Source organism: Kryptolebias marmoratus, linkage group LG13 (genome assembly GCF_001649575.2).
Source record: "Kryptolebias marmoratus isolate JLee-2015 linkage group LG13, ASM164957v2, whole genome shotgun sequence".
Lineage (NCBI taxonomy): Eukaryota > Metazoa > Chordata > Actinopteri > Cyprinodontiformes > Rivulidae > Kryptolebias > Kryptolebias marmoratus.
Genome location: NC_051442.1, coordinates 26,954,627 through 26,972,373, shown reverse-complemented (window position 1 = coordinate 26,972,373; position 17,747 = coordinate 26,954,627). Strand labels below are relative to the sequence as shown.

General features: G+C 41.3%; 1 long non-coding RNA gene across 1 annotated transcript; it reads right to left on the bottom strand.

Annotated features, from left to right (window-relative positions):
* Positions 1-13,340: 13,340 nt before the first annotated feature.
* LOC119617570 lies at positions 13,341-16,584 on the bottom strand. Its single transcript, XR_005233902.1, has 2 exons — positions 16,484-16,584; positions 13,341-13,413 (listed from the first exon to the last, which is right to left on the bottom strand). It is a non-coding gene; the product is annotated as an uncharacterized LOC119617570 (long non-coding RNA).
* Between the last annotated feature and the right edge of the window lie 1,163 nt (positions 16,585-17,747).

Sequence of the window (17,747 nt, the reverse complement as noted above, 5' to 3'; positions counted from 1 at the left end):
ATGATAGTCAGAGACTCTCGTTGGATTTCAGACAAATACGGGGGATTTTTATTGACACAATTCGCTCTTCGTCAGCTTGCCCCAAAATCCCGAAATATCTTTGAAACAGGGCGTATTTATACAGACAAAATATATTGGTGTGTATTGCATACTTCTGACCACTTACGTAATTCCTACGACACTTACAGGAAACCAGCCAGAACAACTGGCCAGAACAAACACACTGTTTTCCAGGAAATGTCTGTTATCACGAACCCGCTGTTCTGGAAAGTTCTGGCAATAACAACCGGATATTCTCATACACAAACATAACTCCTGTTTACCCCTTACTTCTGCAACCTTTCTGCTTTCTCTTCCACATTCCCCCCTTTTTTCAAAATATCGAAAACTAATACATACTAATGAGGATTTATGGTGCTACAAGAATATCTATCTGATTACCTAAAAGTGAGTTAAATATCAAACATGTACATGGTGTGATAACATAAAACTTAAGTAACAGTAGGTGATAACACTAACACAAATTACCATAACACATCACAAAGAGTAATACAAGATCATTGTTCTCCCAAGACTGGAAATTCCATTTGTATAGAATCGAAAAACCCTGGTTGGCTGTTTTGTTGCATTGTCCCAGGGAAAAAAAACTATTCTATGATCCCCTCCTCCACACAGGGTGACCACCAAAAAGGTACAAATAGAACCCAGCCATGGTACCCACAATGATCCAAAACACACAATGTAACTTAAACAATATAACTTAGGATGTAAAAGTCAACATAATGTAAAATAAAATGTAAAGAAACGTGATATAAAATGGAATATGAAAAAACATGGTATAAAATAAAACATAAAGACATCTGAAAAAGTCCAATATCAAACTGAATAAAGTATATATGTTTTTAAAATGTAAATGTGCATATATGAGTTTGTTTTATGCATGTATGTCGAGGTGTGTGTGTGCATTTTGTTTTATATGTGTTGTAATATGAATGTATAACTGAGTGTCTGTGGATGCAACTGAGTCTGTCCAATCCTCAATTGGCTCATAAGATGTAACTGATTGCCAGTCCAGTCCTTTTCGACCAATTATGCTTTCCACAGACATTTATGAGCTCTGTCCTCGAGTCCATGACCTCACAGGTCCAGGTGGTTCATGTGTCAGTCCTTCTCACGATTGTCAGTTATGGTCATCCACCTGTACACGGTCCCCAGAATCCATTTCCTCAGAATCGGGACAACACAACACACAAGCAGAAAAATCACAATTAGTATTATTATTACAGTTATTCCAATTTTTACAGCCAAAGCTCCCCCATTCTCATTGCCATCCTAAACGCACTACATGGTACTGTATGAGTGAGAATGTATGTGCAACATTGATTTCCAAACATGTGACAGACTCCTCTCATACTCGCTAGAATTCAATCTAAAGCTTGCCTGCTTTGTCTTACCATCCTACTTGTCTCATGAAGTTGATCTCCCAGAGCCATGAATCCCTCAACTGTGAAATTTACCAGTCTCTGTTAATTATAACAAAAATAATTTAGCCACTCAACATTTTTGTTAATTGTAATCCAGGGTAAGATAGACTCAAATCCTGCTGTAATTTCATGTTGTGTTTTGAATTCGTCTGGAATTCCTCTTGGTTGACCTATAAGATTTAAATAAACACCTTAATCGAGTGAGGGTCTGTTGGGAACGTCTGGCGGAGTCTCCTGTCAGGCGGAGCTTTAACTCCCACCTCTGGGAGAACTTTGAACATGTTCCGGGGGAGGTGGGGGACATTGAGCCCAAGTGGGCCATGTTCCGTGCCTCCATTTTTGAGGAGGCTTATCAGAGCTGTGGCCACAAGGTAGTTGGTACCCGTCGCGGAGGCAACCCTCAAACCTGATGGTGAACACCGGCGGTGAGGGATGCTGTCAGGCTGAAGAAGGAGTCCTACCAGGCCTTCTTGCCCTGTGTGACTCCAGAAGCAGCTGACAGGTACCGGCAGTCCAAGCGGCATGCGGCTCGGATGGTCGCTGAGGCAAAAACTTGGCCATCTGAGGAGTTTGGAGAGGCCATGGAGAAAGACTTCCGTACAGCTTTGAGGCGATTCTGGTCCACCATGTGGCGTCTCAGGAGGGGAAAGCAGTGCAGCACCAACACTGTTTATAGTGAGGGTGGTGTGCTTCTGACCTCGATTCGGGATGTCGTGGGTCGGTGGGCGGAATACTACTTCCAAGACCTCCTCAATCCCACCAGCACGTCTTCCATTGAGGAGGCAGAGCCTGGGGACTTTGGGTCGGGCTCTCCAATCTCCGGTGCTGAGGTCACCAAGGTGGTTAAAAAGCTCCTCGGTGGCAAGGCTCCGGGGGTGGATGAGATTTGCTCAGAGTACCTTAAGGCTCTGGATGTTGTAGGGTTGTGTTGGCTAACGCGACTGCAACATTGCGTGGACATCGGGGGCAGTTCCCCTAGATTGGCAGTCCTGGGTGATGGTCCCCTTATTTAAAAAGGGGGACCGGAGAGTGTATTCCAACTACAGAGGGATCACACTAAGCCTCCCTGGTAAGGTCTATTCGGGGGTTCTGGAGAGGAGGGTCCATCAGATAGTTGAACCTCGGATTCAGGAAGAGCAGTGTGGTTTTCATCCTGGTTATGGAACACTGGACCAGCTCTATACCCTCAGCAGGGTCCTTGAGGGTGCATGGGAGTTCGCCCAACCAGTCTACATGTGTTTTGTGGACTTGGAGAAGGCGTTCGACCGTGTCCCTCGGGGAATCCTGTGGGGGGTACTCTGGGAGTATGGGGTACCGGGCCCTTTTATACGGGCTGTTAGGTCCCTATATGACCAGTGTCAGAGCTTGGTCCGCATTGCCGGCAGTAAGTTGGATTCGTTTCCAGTGAGAGTTGGACGGGACTTCCGGTGGAGCGAATGACGGAGTAGGACGTATCTTGCTGAGCTCCCGCAGCCACGAGAAAAACAATGTTATTTTAGGCACTTTTTTGAAAGTTTTCGGCCACGGCTGGTTATTTTCCTTCTCCTCACTACAATAACTTGACTCGGATTTTGAATTTTGACTTTTTTCATCGGCAAAATGCCTCCAAAAGCTAAGCCATCCGTGCAGCAACCGAGGCCTCCTTCTCATGCTACATCCCCGCCTCGTGGTGACTCCCCCCCCGGCCCGGATGAACTCGTTGGTGGCTCTCCCTCCTCGGCTTTTAAGTCCGAGTTGCTCTCCGCACTACGGGTTGAAATGGCCCTCATTTTCAAAACCGAACTCCAAGCAGCTCTCACCGAAAATTTAGCGAGCATTAAGGCTGAGCTCCTGGCCGTGAAGTCAGAATTCACCAATACTCTTGCTACCATTCAGCGTGACGTGCGCGGCTTGAAAGACACCGTTGCGGAATTGGAGACATCTTGCTCTACGTTCTCAGACGACATCACTACGCTACAAGCTAAGGTGGAGCAGCTGACTGCGGATATGAAAATATTAGATAATAAATGCGATGACCTGGAGGCAAGATCTCGCCGCAATAATTTACGGCTGATAGGTATTTCCGAGGACTTTTCAGTCTCTTCAACAGCCATTTCCACGTTACTCAAGGAAGCTTTTCAGCTGGAGAAGGAGCCGTTAGTGGACCGGGCCCACCGTACTCTCCAGCCGAAGCCGAGACCCGGTGAGCGACCTCGAGCTATAATTGTGCGCCTGCATTATCATTCGGACTGTATGGATATATTGCGCCGAGCCAGGACCCAGCAGCCGGTCAAGATTGGAGACAGACGCTTTTCTGTCTTCCCTGACCACACGCCGAGGACGGCCCGGGCCCGTGCCGCCTACAATGATGTTCGGCGTCAGCTTCGTGAGATCCCGGGGATTCGCTTCGGTCTGCTGTATCCAGCGCGCCTCCGGGTCACACACAACGGTACGGAGAGGGAGTTTAAATCACCAGAGGAGGCTAGTGTGTTTATCAGATCACTCAAATCATAGGGACATTGTCAAGGTACACAGTTTTAATTAAGAAGCTAGGCTTCATATTCTCTGATTTTTATTTTTCTTGTTGCCTTACTGAAGCAGTGTTCTTTTTTGGACTGAACTAGACGTGCCATGGTGTAAATATTGTTTAGTTAGTGGGAGCTCAAACTGCAGCTTTTCTGCTACTATTGCGCTTGAAACCGTAAGCATCCATTTTAAGGATGTGACTCCTCTTGGAGTTTGCACTGGGTTCTCCATCGTTTGGGGATGGGGTCGTTGTAAGTGCTACAGGGGGGTGGTGGGGGGGTTGTTGTTCACTTTGTTAGTTTTTTCTCTTTCTCTTCTTCGTCCTTTTTTTTCCGTTCTCTTTCTTTTCTCTTCTTTTCTTTTTGTGGCATTGTTGTGGAGGTGGTGCATCATAAATAGTTCTGTTGTCCATTTTTTCACAACCGATTTAAAACATGTCTGCTGCTGATGGCGAGGTAAAGACCCCACAAACAGGGTCCTCTGTGAGATTTTTGAGCTGGAACATCAAGGGTATGGGCAGTCCACTTAAGAGGTCACGGATATTTGCTCATTTGAAACGTCTTAAACCTGACCTAGTGTTTTTACAGGAAACTCACATGCGCACTAAGGACCAGATCAGACTAAAATGTCCATGGGTTTCTGAAGTTTTCCATTCCAATTTCAACTCTAAAGCCAGGGGGGTTGCTATTTTAGTTGGTAAGTCAATCCAGTTCTCACCCTCTAAAATCATATCAGACAAAAATGGCAGATACTTGATTGTCACTGGTACACTATTTCATGTTCCCATTCTGTTGGTGAATATATATGCCCCCAATTTTGATGATCCAAAGTTTATGAATAAGCTTTTTGAATGTCTTCCTTCTTTAAACAATAACCTCCTTGTGGTGGGTGGAGATATGAATTGTGTCATTGATCCCAATCTAGACCGATCTGACCCACGTAATTTGTCCCCTTCATTAATGTCCAGATCACTTTCAGATTTCATGTCAAAAAATGGTTGCATTGATCCCTGGAGATTTTATAATCCACAAAGCAAGAAATTTTCCTTCTTCTCTCATTTTCATCAGTCTTTTTCACGGATTGATTACTTTTTTGTTGACTCCAAGCTAATTTCGGAAGTTTTGTCTGTGGATTATCACCCTATTATTATATCTGATCACGCTCCTCTCTCACTAGATATTAAGTTTGCTCTTCAACATCGTTACACCACGCCTTGGAGATTCAACCCTCTGCTCCTTTCAGATAAAAATTTTAATACATTTATTTCCACTAAAATTGATGATTTTATTGAAATGAATCAAAATGAGAGCAATCCAATCTCATATTCCTTACTTTGGGAATCACTGAAAGCATTCCTACGTGGACAAATTATTTCATTTTCAGCCCACTTAAATAAGACGCGTAAAGCAAAACTACTAGAACTGAGCACAAATATGTCCAATCTGGATCAACAAATTGCCACATCCCCTTCACCAAGCTTACTTAAACGGCGGGTTGATTTGCAGACTGAAATAGACCTCATCACTACTAACGAAGCGGAGCGACTTCTTCTGCGATCACGTTCCACTTATTATGAGCACGGTGATAGGGCTAGCCGATTACTTGCTCATCAGCTTCGTCGTCGGACAGCTTCACATATGATTCCGCAGATAATGGACTCGTCAGGCACGTTGCATCAAGATCCCACTACTATTAATTCGGTTTTTCAGTCATTTTACTCTTTATTATTTAAATCGGAATCTCCAGCTGACTCTACTGAAATGAATCGATTTCTTGACGGTCTCAAATTTCCTGTGATAACTCCGGATGTTGCTGAGGAACTAGATGCACCTCTTACCAGGGAAGAGATAGTGGCCGCCATGAAAAGCATGCAAAGTAACAAAGCTCCAGGTCCAGATGGATTCCCTGTTGAATTTTACAAAAAATTTCAGGATAAGCTTTCCCCGTTACTGCATGCGCTATATAATGAATCACTACACCAGGGCAGTCTCCCCCAGACCTTAACACAAGCCTGTATCTGTCTCCTTTTGAAAAAAGACAAGGACCCAAACCTTTGCAGCTCATATAGACCTCTCTCCTTGATAAACGTGGATGCTAAGATCCTTGCTAAAGCCTTAGCATGTCGCCTGGATAGTATAGTACCATCTATTGTTTCAGATGAGCAAACTGGATTTGTTAAGGGGAGACAATTATTTTATTATTTAACTTGTGATCTCGGTTGACGCTGAGAAAGCGTTTGATAGAATTGAATGGGATTATTTGTTTGCTGTTTTGCGAAGGTTTGGACTGGGCAATATATTCATCTCGTGGTTACGTCTTTTTTACACATCTCCTCAGGCCACCGTCTCATCCAATGGCATTCAATCCTCCTTCTTCAGGCTTTTCAGGGGCACTAGGCAGGGATGCCCTTTGTCTCCTTTACTATTTGTACTGGCCATAGAACCATTGTCAATATTTTTAAGGTCTTCCTCCACATTCGCTGGAATTTCCCGCTTAGGCACAGAATTTAAACTATCGCTTTATGCTGATGATCTATTGCTATACGTTTCAGACCCCACTCTATCCATTCCACCAATTTTGTCTGCTTTTTTGAGATTTGGATCCTTTTCAGGTTATAAGGTAAATATCGCTAAAAGTGAATGTTACCCAGTTAACGCATCAGCATTAAAACTTTCTTATCCAGACATTCCATTCAAGTTGAGCTCCTCTGGTTTTAGTTATCTGGGGGTCAATGTAACAAGATCATTGACCTCTCTTTTTGCTGCAAATTTTTTGCCTTTAATGTCCAACATTAAATCGGACCTTCAACGATGGAATAGCTTGCCTCTGTCGCTTATAGGTAGAATTAATGCAGTTAAAATGATCATTTTACCCAAATTTCTCTTTCTTTTCAACTGTCTACCACTCTTTCTACCAAAGAACTTTTTTAAAACATTGGATCAAATTATTTCTGGTTTCCTTTGGTGTGGAAAACCACCTAGAATCCGTAAATCCATACTTCACAGATGCAAATTCAATGGTGGATTGTCGCTCCCAGATTTTCAACTGTATTATTGGGCTACCCATATCCATAAAATTTCTTTTTGGTTCAGTTCTATTGACCTCCCTTGGTGCAGGTTGGAGGCACGGTCATGCTCCCCATCCTCTTTAAAAGCTCTTCTCACTTCCCCCATTACGCTCAACCCCTCTGGCTTTACAAGCAATTTACTAGTTCGCTCCGTATTAAAAATTTGGAACCAATTTAGGAGGCACTTCAAATTTAACTCGGCATCTACACTTGCTCCTTTGCTAAAGAATCATTTGTTTCAGCCAGCACTCACAGATCCAACCTTTTTATCATGGGAAAATAAGGGGCTGACATGTTTTAAAGATTTATACAAAGAAGGTATATTTCGCAGCTTCACAGACCTTTCGTCAGAATTTCATCTTCCTGCTTCTCATCTATTCCGGTACTTTCAAATTAGGCATTGTACCAGAGTGTTGTTTCCCGGTTTTCCATCCGAACCACCAAACTTCCAATGGGAAATGTTTTTGAGCTGGGATCCTCTTCAAAGGTCATTTATCTCCAAGGTTTATACTGAAATTCTGCTTTCTGACTCCTCTCCTATTGTCAAAGTTAAAAGAGCTTGGGAACTTGAACTGGGGTTGCACTTCCATGAGGACTGGTGGGAGATAGCTCTTAAGAAAATTCATACTAGTTCAATTTGCGCCCGGCTTTCGCTCATACAGTTTAAAGTTCTTTTTAGGGTTCATCTTTCCAAAACTCGTCTGTCTCAAATTCTTTCCTCAGCTCTAGATATTTGTGACAAATGTCACGCTCCTTCCTGTAATTTATCCCATATGTTTTATTCCTGTTCATCACTTCATAATTTTTGGCAGATCTATTTCGAAACAATGTCAAAGATACTTTCAGTGGTTATTGAACCATCTCCCCATGTTGCGATATTTGGGCTTCCAGCTAACTACAAACGGTTCACTGCTAACCAATTGGATGTAATATCATTTACTTCCTTATTGGCAAGACGCCGGCTTCTGTTTAACTGGAAATCAACTACAGCGCCTTCTAGTGGTCAGTGGCTTCATGACACTATGTCTTTTCTAAAACTGGAGCGGATCAGCTTCTCACTGAAAAGCAATTTCAATAAATTCTATAACTTATGGCAGCCTTTCATGGATTTCTTTCACTCTCTTCAGACTCCGGATTGATGTACACCTCGCAGCGCCCCACTTTCGCTTTTATCCTCATTTATGGTTTCTATTTACTTAGATTTTTCTATTTTCTTTTCTCTCTCTTTTCTTGAATTTATTTTTTTTTTTGTTTTACTTTGTTTACACTTCTTTTCCCTTCTCTTAAATCGTTTTTATGTTTTGCTTGTTTTCAGGTTCCTGGTTATAAGTTGTGTATATATTTTGTCCTGTTTATTTATGTAAAAAAAAAAAAAGTACATATATAGGAGGTGAACTGTATGCCATCTCTTAAACATGCTTTCTTTCCCCTTCATATTGATTACTTTTTTTATTTTTTTTTACTTCTTCTGGGAAATTGTATTTCATGTTGCATACATTGTTACTGTTCCTGAGTTTGTCTTGTTGTAATGTTTCTATCCTCCTAATAAAAATATTAACACAAAAAAAAAAAAAGAGTTGGACTCCGCCAAGGTTGCCCTTTGTCACCGATTCTGTTCATAACGTTTATGGACAGAATTTCTAGGTGCAGCCAAGGTGTTGAGGGGATCCGTTTTGGTGACCTTAGGATTGCGCCTCTGCTTTTGCAGATGATGTGGTCCTATTGGCTTAATCGCACCATGATCTACAGCTTTCGCTGGAGCGGTTCACAGCTAAGTGCAAAGCGGCTGGGATGAGGATCAGTACCTCCAAATCCGAGGCCATAGTCTTGAGCCAGAAAAGGGCAGAGTGCCTTCTCTGGGTCGGGGAAGATGTCCTGCCCCAAGTGGAGGAGTTTAAGTATCTCGGGGTCTTGTTCACGAATTAGGGAAAAATGGAGTGGACCCGACCCCGGATAAGCAGAGGAAGATGGATGGATGGACCTTCATCAAGTCCATAAGCATCTAAACTTCTCGAAAACCTAGTCCAATTTTTATCTATTCCAACTAGGTCTTTCACTCCTTCATATACTAATACTATGGGTGTTTTCATTCTAACCAATGCACAAAGACCAACCCACCGCAGGGGTAAGCTGTTCATTAACACATATGGATGTGTTTTTCTTTTTTGTGGATGAGGTTTTTCTGAACATCCATATCGATCCAGAGCTGATTCTGTCACATTTTATGCATCAACAAATTCATAAACACTAACTAATGTGCTGGTCGTTTCTGATGCAACGGTGGTACATGTTGTTGTAATTCTAATTACATGTGGAGTGGTCACACGTGTTGTGGTTGTAGGATGTTCTATTTCCTGAGTTGTCATCAGTGTAGTGATCCAGGTTGGTGATGTATTTTCTGTAGTCATAGGTGCAGGCGTTGTTTGAAATGTTGTGCCAATGTTGGCGACTGATGTAATAAGTTTAGGTGTGGTCATTACGATAGGCATGGTTAACGGAGTAGGTGTTGTAATTACTATGGGCATAGTTAACAGAGTAGATGTTGTCGTTGCTCTAGGCGTAGTTAATTTTGGTATGGTGACTACTGCAGGCGTGGTGAGGGGAATACAGGTTTCCTCTCCTGCCTGTACTGTATTTCACTGTCAGGGACAATCCATAATAAAATAGACTTTTCTAATTCACCATTCATTGCCTCCTCTAACTTCAATTCATACGTTTTAATTATCTGAAAAGCTATTACATCGAACTCAACCATCCAACCACAATTTGTTTGTTTCACCTCTAATTTGCAATTTATGCTCTCCTGATCCTGCACTGACACTCGCTGGCTTGAATCAGTGTAACAACTGCACATTTGACGCCTATCATTTTGAAACACTACTCTAGAAATAATTATTGTTCTCTCAATTCTGTCATATTTACTGTCTCGTGGCAACACGTGAATCCTGATTCTCTCCCCTACCATTTCAACCCTAGCGTTCAAGTTTCTGACTTTAATCTACTCTAAATCACCTTCTCCCCGAACTAGAGTTGCTGTTTTCAGATTTCACATCAGCATGGTATATTTATAGGAACTCTCCTCACTCCAATGTGTTTCTAACCTCACTTCTATGTCAAAACCATTGTCCTTTATGTGTATAATAATTAAGCATTGATCTTCACCATAAGCTGGGCTATGTTTTTTAACCTGGCGTCAACACAATTTCTTATTGGCGTAACTCACTTGCACTTCATACTCTGTCTCTAGCCCTGTATTGAACTCTGTGTCTGATACACCAGCTTTCCACTTGAAATTTGGATAAACTTGTCTTATTTTACAGAGCCTTTTAGGTTTTAACATCAATGTGTTGAAAACCTGTGTAAAACCTACTTGTTGTGTGTCTGCAGGCAAGAACACTGATATGTACTGGACTAGATTGTTGTGTGCTGTGTTGTACTCATCTGCTCCGAAGACGATGGATCCCCCCTTTGGAATTTTAGTCACTAAGTCTCTGCTCGTCTCCTCTGCTGGACGTCTCTGGTTCTGCGCCTTGGTGGTCTGACTTCTTGTGCTCGTCTCCACTTGTCGCTGAATCGGAGTTGGCTGTCCCTGTGATGTCAGCTGCAGGCTGTGACTGCTCATCTCTGCTTTTGCTGCTGCCTGAAAGACCACTTCTGCCAACATCCACAGTTGAACAGTCATTAATATAAGTTTCATTGCTGCAGTTTTTCTGCTCATCCTTTTTATCAAAGTCAACTTTAGCTTTGTCTGAGGTATGAACTTTAGTGCAATGAGTCAGGTGATACCACGTGTTACTTCCTTCTAACTGAACAGCTGTCGGAGTTGCTCTTTTGACCTCATATGGTCCATCCCAACTGGATTCGTTCCATTTACGTCTGAACACTTTCACATACACCAGTTCTCCTGGCTCCACTGGTTTCTCCAGCACAGCGTCTGAGTTCAAGCTCCTGGTTTTTTCCTGTAAATAGATAGCTTTGTGGAGAGTAGTTGATTTTTGCATATAAGTTTTCAACTCTGTTTGCAACTGTTCAAGGGCTGGGCTCTTAAATGGCTGCCTCCTCTGAGGCACGGGCATCGGCCTGCCAGTTAGCATTTCATGCGGTGTTAGATGAGTGCCTCTGTGTACCTGCATGCGATAGGTCAATAATGCGAGCGGCAAGGCTGATACCCAGTTCAGTTTAGTAGAAGCACATATTTTATTCAGCTTAGCTTTCAAAGTTCCATTAATTCTTTCCACCATTCCTTGGCTTTGAGGGTGGTAAACAGTAGCAAACCGTTGTTTAATGTGTAGTTGCTGCAGAACACCTTGCACTACTTTCTGCACAAAAGCTGAACCATTGTCAGAACTGATTTTAGAAGGGATTCCAAATCCAGGAATCACTTCCCTTGTTAAAAATTTTATAACCGTCCATTTTTGCACCCAATGTTTTTGATGGGACAGCTTCAACCCAGCGACTGAATCTATCAATCACTACCAGCATGTACCTTTTGCCCTGTACTGGTTTTATCATGTCAACAAAATCTATCACAAGGTGTTTAAGTGAAGTGAAGTGAAGTGAAATTTATTTATATAGCGCTTTTCAGCAACAAGGCGATCCAAAGCGCTTTACAACAGAAATAAAAACAGAATCCAATACAGCAGGTACATAATGAAACACAAAAAAAGAAAAACACATCAATCATGTATAATCTAAATGAAATATAGGATAATCTAAATAAAATCACAAAACCAGACATATCTAAGTGTAACCCAGGTTAACATAATATTCACTATATGCAAGCCTTTTCATAAAAATAGCTATAAAATAGATAGGACATAAATAGGACATAAATAAATAAATAGGTGAATAAATAGAGAGTAAATAAGTCTTAAAACAGTTAAAAATATAAAAAAGTAATAATTACCGACATCATAAGTGAATCATATTATGAATTTTATTTGGAAAATAAATCTGTATAAAAGTTTTATTTTGTCAGCAGCTAAACGGTCAAGTGTGAGATAAATCTCTTATTCTGAAGGGTCACATTGATATGTAACCCATATGATTAGCTCCAGCCAACCGGATTGCTATGCTCTTTGGCGCCAGAAGAAGAAGCAGAGAGAGCGAAGAAGAAGCAAAGACAAAAGAAGCTAAGCAAGTTGTGCTGTGAACAAGAAAAAGATAAGAGAAATCGACAATTAAAAACATTTTTTCCATTTTTTTTGGGAAAAGAGCGTTCTGCATTTTCCAACTTGACTGCGTTCGGGATTGTGTTATTGTTACAGAACTGGACTTGGTGAGTTAAAAAGTGTATTTTATTTTCTGAGAAGAATGTATTTGTAAAGTATTTTTTTTATTTATTTTTTTGTTGAAAAGGAAAGCTAAAGTAGCGCATTTATGTTGTTTTATGTTTAAAAACTGTGGAAGTAACGGATGAGCTGAGGTGGGTGAAGCATGTTCCCTCCACCCACACATGATGTTCAACCGCCAAATCGGTGAGTATATTACTTTTTTTTTTTTTTTTGTACCAAGCAGAGTCAAATGAACTTTTGTTATGCTTTGTTGGTTATTAAACCAGGCTTTTTGAGGTTCTGCTGGAAATCGGACTGGGAAATTCCGAGTCGATTGCTGAGTTGGATTCCGCTAGTGAGAAACAAGATGGCGAGCTGTAACCCAGGAGCCCTGTAACTATCTAGCAGGAGCTACGCCCTCTGCTGGACACTGCAAGTCATCCAAACTGGTATGATCTGCCCATGTTTCCTGCTGAAATAGCAGTAGATTCAGAGAAACGGGATTAACCCTTCAAGATCATCAGAGAGAAAATACATCGATTTGAAGCACAAGTTATTCTGTCTTTTGCTGGATTTTGTCTGTTGTGTTTTATTGTTTTTTTTCTTTGAACCACATTCAATGTTTGTTGTTACAGTGTGTGGAATGTAAAATTGTCTGTTGGGTTTACATTAGAAATAAGAAATGGTTAAAACAGGAAATTAAAAACCTTAACTTCTTAAAAGAACACTACACTAAAATAGATTTAAAAGATTAAAACAAGCTGGAAATTAAATAGATTAACAGTATCAACTGAATTTCAATAGAACCATAAACTAGGTTAAATAAATAGCATCCTTCAATACCTAACTATAGGTTTAAATCTAAAAAAAAGGGGGGATTATATAAAATATTTGGAAAGTAACAGGGAAACTATTTTGCACTGAATTTGTGTCATTGTATGTAAACTGTTTGTATAATTGTTGTTTATTTTATTTTCTACAAAAAAATAATAAGCCGGCAGTTTAAACTTACTTTCTGGTCTGTGGTCATTGATACACTTGCACTTCTCCCGAACCTAGCACTGGTCCTGTTCCGACTCTAGTACTGTAATCACATCGTAAGTGTTACATAAGCATGAGCTGAGACAGTCAAAATAGTAGCTAAATAATCTAAATAAAATCATGATAAAGTTAAAGCTGAACTAACAACAAGCTGAACAATTAGGAATCTAACAACCTAACAATATCTAAAGTATGAGCTAAGATAAACTAAACTAAACTAAATGTACAGGAAGGCCAAATAAGCTAAAACATGACAATGCTAAAACTAACGGTACCGAACTTTCTGAAAAGTACCCCAAGCCCGCTAGACAGTCGACGTAATAATTAGTAAGATAATGAGGGGGGGGTTGGAGTGAGAGAGATGACAGAAACAGTGGAAAGTGTGTGTATGTGTGTGTGTAGAGGTGGTGGAAGACGATGTGGTGCTTGTGGTGCATGAGTGTGTGTGTGCGTGTGTGACCATAGGTGCTAGACCCAAGGTAAAATCTACTTTTGTCATTTCACAAGCTACACAGCTTAATACCAAGACTTCACAAGGCGTTCATGAGAATGCTGTACTGCTGTTGGCTAATGAGGTTGTATCAGACCTAAAATCAGCCTATGAAAGGCATATCCCAGCTCGAGTGGATGGTGTGGGTCTGAACACAATGTCGCAGATGGCTCCCCCTGCTGCCCAAGGCTTTAAATCTTCTGTTATTTTACCAGAAACCAATACCACCACTCAAAACACTCTGCTTCCAACAAATTCAAATCAACTTGCTGGAGACCTCTACAGTGTGTTAAAACAACAAAATGACACAACAGCTCTTCTGGTTCAAATGCAATCAAGCCAGTTACTGCCACGTCGAGAAATTCCCATCTATGTCAGGGATCCTCTACAGTTTAACTCCTTTATGAAGGCCTTTGAACAGTGTGTGGAAGCAAAAACCAATTGTAAAGGAGACTGCTTGTACTACCTTGAACAGTACACAAGGGGGCAACCAAGAGACCTCATACGCAGTTGTCTTCACATGACTGCAGAAAGAGGATATGCTGTGGCCAAGCAGCTCCTCAAAGAACATTTTGGCAATGAATTTAATATTACTGCAGCCTACATGGAAAAGGTCAATAGCTGGCCCAACATTAAAGGTGAAGATGCTAAAGCATTAAAAGTGTTTGGACTTTTCCTTCGTGAATGTTGCAATGCAATGGAGGAACTGCAGTATTTGAGAGGATTAAGCATGCCAGCTAAGATGAGAATCTTGGTTCAAAAGTTCCCTTTCAAGCTGAGAGAAAAATGGAGAACAAAGGCAAATGAGAATTTTGAGAGAACTGGTCAAGATCATGTTTTCCAGATATTGTTGATTTTATTGAACATCAAATTAGGATTATATCAGATCCAGTTTTTGGAGATATACAGGATACTCAATCTGCCAAGGGAATCACAAAACCTAGCAAACTTCAAGTAAAGCCACAGTATAAAAGAAACAGCTTTGGCACCCATGTTTCTATTGATAATGAACATATAGTGCCCTCTCCCAAAAATGAAGTGTCTTGTAGCAAAGAGTTCTTAAACTCCTTGTCCTGTCTGTATTGTGCACAGGTTGGTCATGTATTGGAACAGTGTCGACAATTAGGAAAGAGGCCACATAGGGAAAAATTAGATTTTCTAAAGGATAAGGGTCTATGTTTTGGCTGCTTGAATATAGGACATTTAAGTAAGAATTGTGATAAGTGCATGGCTTGCAAACAGTGCAACCAAAAGCATCCCAGTATTTTGCATATTGGACAGAAAGAAAAGGCCCATTGCAAAGAGTTGGATCAGGAACCAAAGGGCTGTAGAATCTCCTCTACTTGTGGTCATAAGGGGCTGGCCACCGCAAGGGCATTCTTCCCATCTTGCCTGTGCAAGTGAAGAGTTCAAAGGGAACTAAGATCATTAAAACTTATGCCTTCTTGGATCCAGGGAGCACAGATACATTCTGCTCTGAAAGGCTTCTTCATAAACTTAACATTCAAGGGCATAAGGCTCAGATTCATCTTCACACCATGGGACATAGTAAAACAATGACAACCTCCATCATTAAAGGGCTAGAAGTTTCAGAATTAAGCAGTAAACATTTTTATCAGCTTCCCATTGTGTTTACTCAAAAGGAAATGCCAGTCTCCACAGACAACATCATCAGCGAGGAGGAGCTGTCAAAATGGTCTTACCTAAAAGGTATAAACTTTCCTCGCATACATGCTGGTGTAGACCTACTCATTGGCACAAATGCATCTAAACTAATGGAACCTTGGGAGGTGGTTAACAGTCAGGGTGAGGGACCCTATGCAATCAGAAGCTTGCTAGGATGGGTTGTAAATGGTTCAGCAGAAGATTACAGGGATGGTGAAAGTGGCTACCTCTCAGTTCATGTCAACAGAACTACAGTTGACAGGATTGAGGAGCTTTTAACCAGCCAGTACAATTATGACTTGCCTGAGAAGTCATTTGCAGTGCAAGAGGAAATATCAAGAGAGGAACAAAAATTCATAGACATAATAGAAAACTCTGCACAGCCAGAGAATGGACATTATAAATTGAAGTTGCCTTTTAGAAAGGATGAAGTCTGTTCGATAGCAATGAATTCAGGTTCTGACTGCATAAGGGTTCTGATGTTGATATCATCCTTGGTGTGCCGGTAAGGAGCACAGACAGGATGCTCATAGTTCTTTTAGGTTCCTTAATTCTTTACAGATGACATGTAGGAGCCTTCACGTACAGAGGTCTAAGTATGTGACTGTCTTCATGTATGTGTGTGTGTGTGTGTGTGTGGTCTATAAAAGAAAGAAAGAAACAGAATCAGAAATGCAGGTGGTCTGTATTCATAAAACTACTTCAGACATCTACCTCCAACATTTATATCTGCACAGTGCGACTAACTGAAGCACTTATAACTCCGCTGCTTAACATAGTTTACAAAGCAACACTGTACCGGATGAGGTTAGCGTTAGCATGTAGCTCCGTCTAATTAACAACCTCAAACATTAGAAAACAAACAGCCACTAATATAAAACACAAGCTAAACATGGCCTAAATACAATGGCAAAACACAGGACAATTACCTATGCAGCTATTATTAGGTTAAACTTACGTTTTGTCAGCTACGCACACAACTTAAACTGCATCGGCTGCTTAAAGTGGTCGGCTCCGTGTCGGACTAAAGTGCTGAGCAGTTTCTAAACTAAATAACGCACCTACCAACATTCGCCACTAGATGGCTCTCAGTGCAACAACTCACTGCCTTTCCAACAAAGTCTTTATGCCAAGTAACATTTCCATAGCTCTGAAGCGCATCCTTGGTTTGAAAGGGAAATTTAAAAAAACATAAGTTTTTATGAGGAGTACACAAACTTCATGACTAATGCTATTAATAGCTGACATGCAGAAAGGGTTCTGCAGCATCAACTGACAACAACGAAGGGCAAGGTGTGGTATATACCACATCATGGTGTATACCATCCCCAAAAACATAAGCTGCGGGTGGTGTTTGATTGTGGAGCAGAGTATAAAGGGGTCTCGCTCAACAGTCAGCTATTTCAGGGTCCAAACTTAACCAGCTCATCAGTAGGGGTTTTATTGAGGTTTCGGCAGGAACATGTGGCGTTAATGGCAGACATAAAATCCATGTTCCATCAGGTTAAGGTATCTGAGGAGCATGTGGACTTTCTACGTTTCATGTGGTGGCCTCAAGGTAATCTAGAACAAGACCTTGAAGAATACTGTATGACTGTCCACTTATTTGGTGCAGTTCCCTCACCTAGCTGTGCTTGTTTTGCTCTCAGAAAAACTGCTGAAGATAACCAGTCTAACTTCTCAACAGATGTTGTATTAACAGTCAACAAAAACCTTTATATGGATGACCTCTTAAAGAGTTTGCCATCAGAAGAAGGTGCAGTTACCATGGCCAAAGATCTCATATCCATTTGCAGCAGAGGAGCATTTACTCTAACCCAATGGATTAGCAACAGCCGAAAAGTGCTCCAATGTATCCCAGGGGAGCTTAGGTCCCAGACTCTTTGTGAGCTGAACTTGGACAGTGACGAGCTACCTGTGGACAGAGCATTAGGTTTACAATGGTGTACTGAGACAGACAGTTTTAGGTTCAAGCTGAAAATCAAAGAAAAGCCTCCCACTAAAAGAGGTATGTTGTCAATCATCAGCTCCATTTATGATCCTCTAGGATTTACAGCACCCCTCATACTCCCTGCCAAGCTGCTGTTACAAGAACTATGCAGGATGAAATGGGGCTGGGATGACCCTATACCTCCAGCCTTTCAAAAAACGTGGAACAGGTGGCTGAAGGACTTAGAGAAATTAGCTGAGTTCCATGTCAGTAGATGCATCAAACCTGAAGG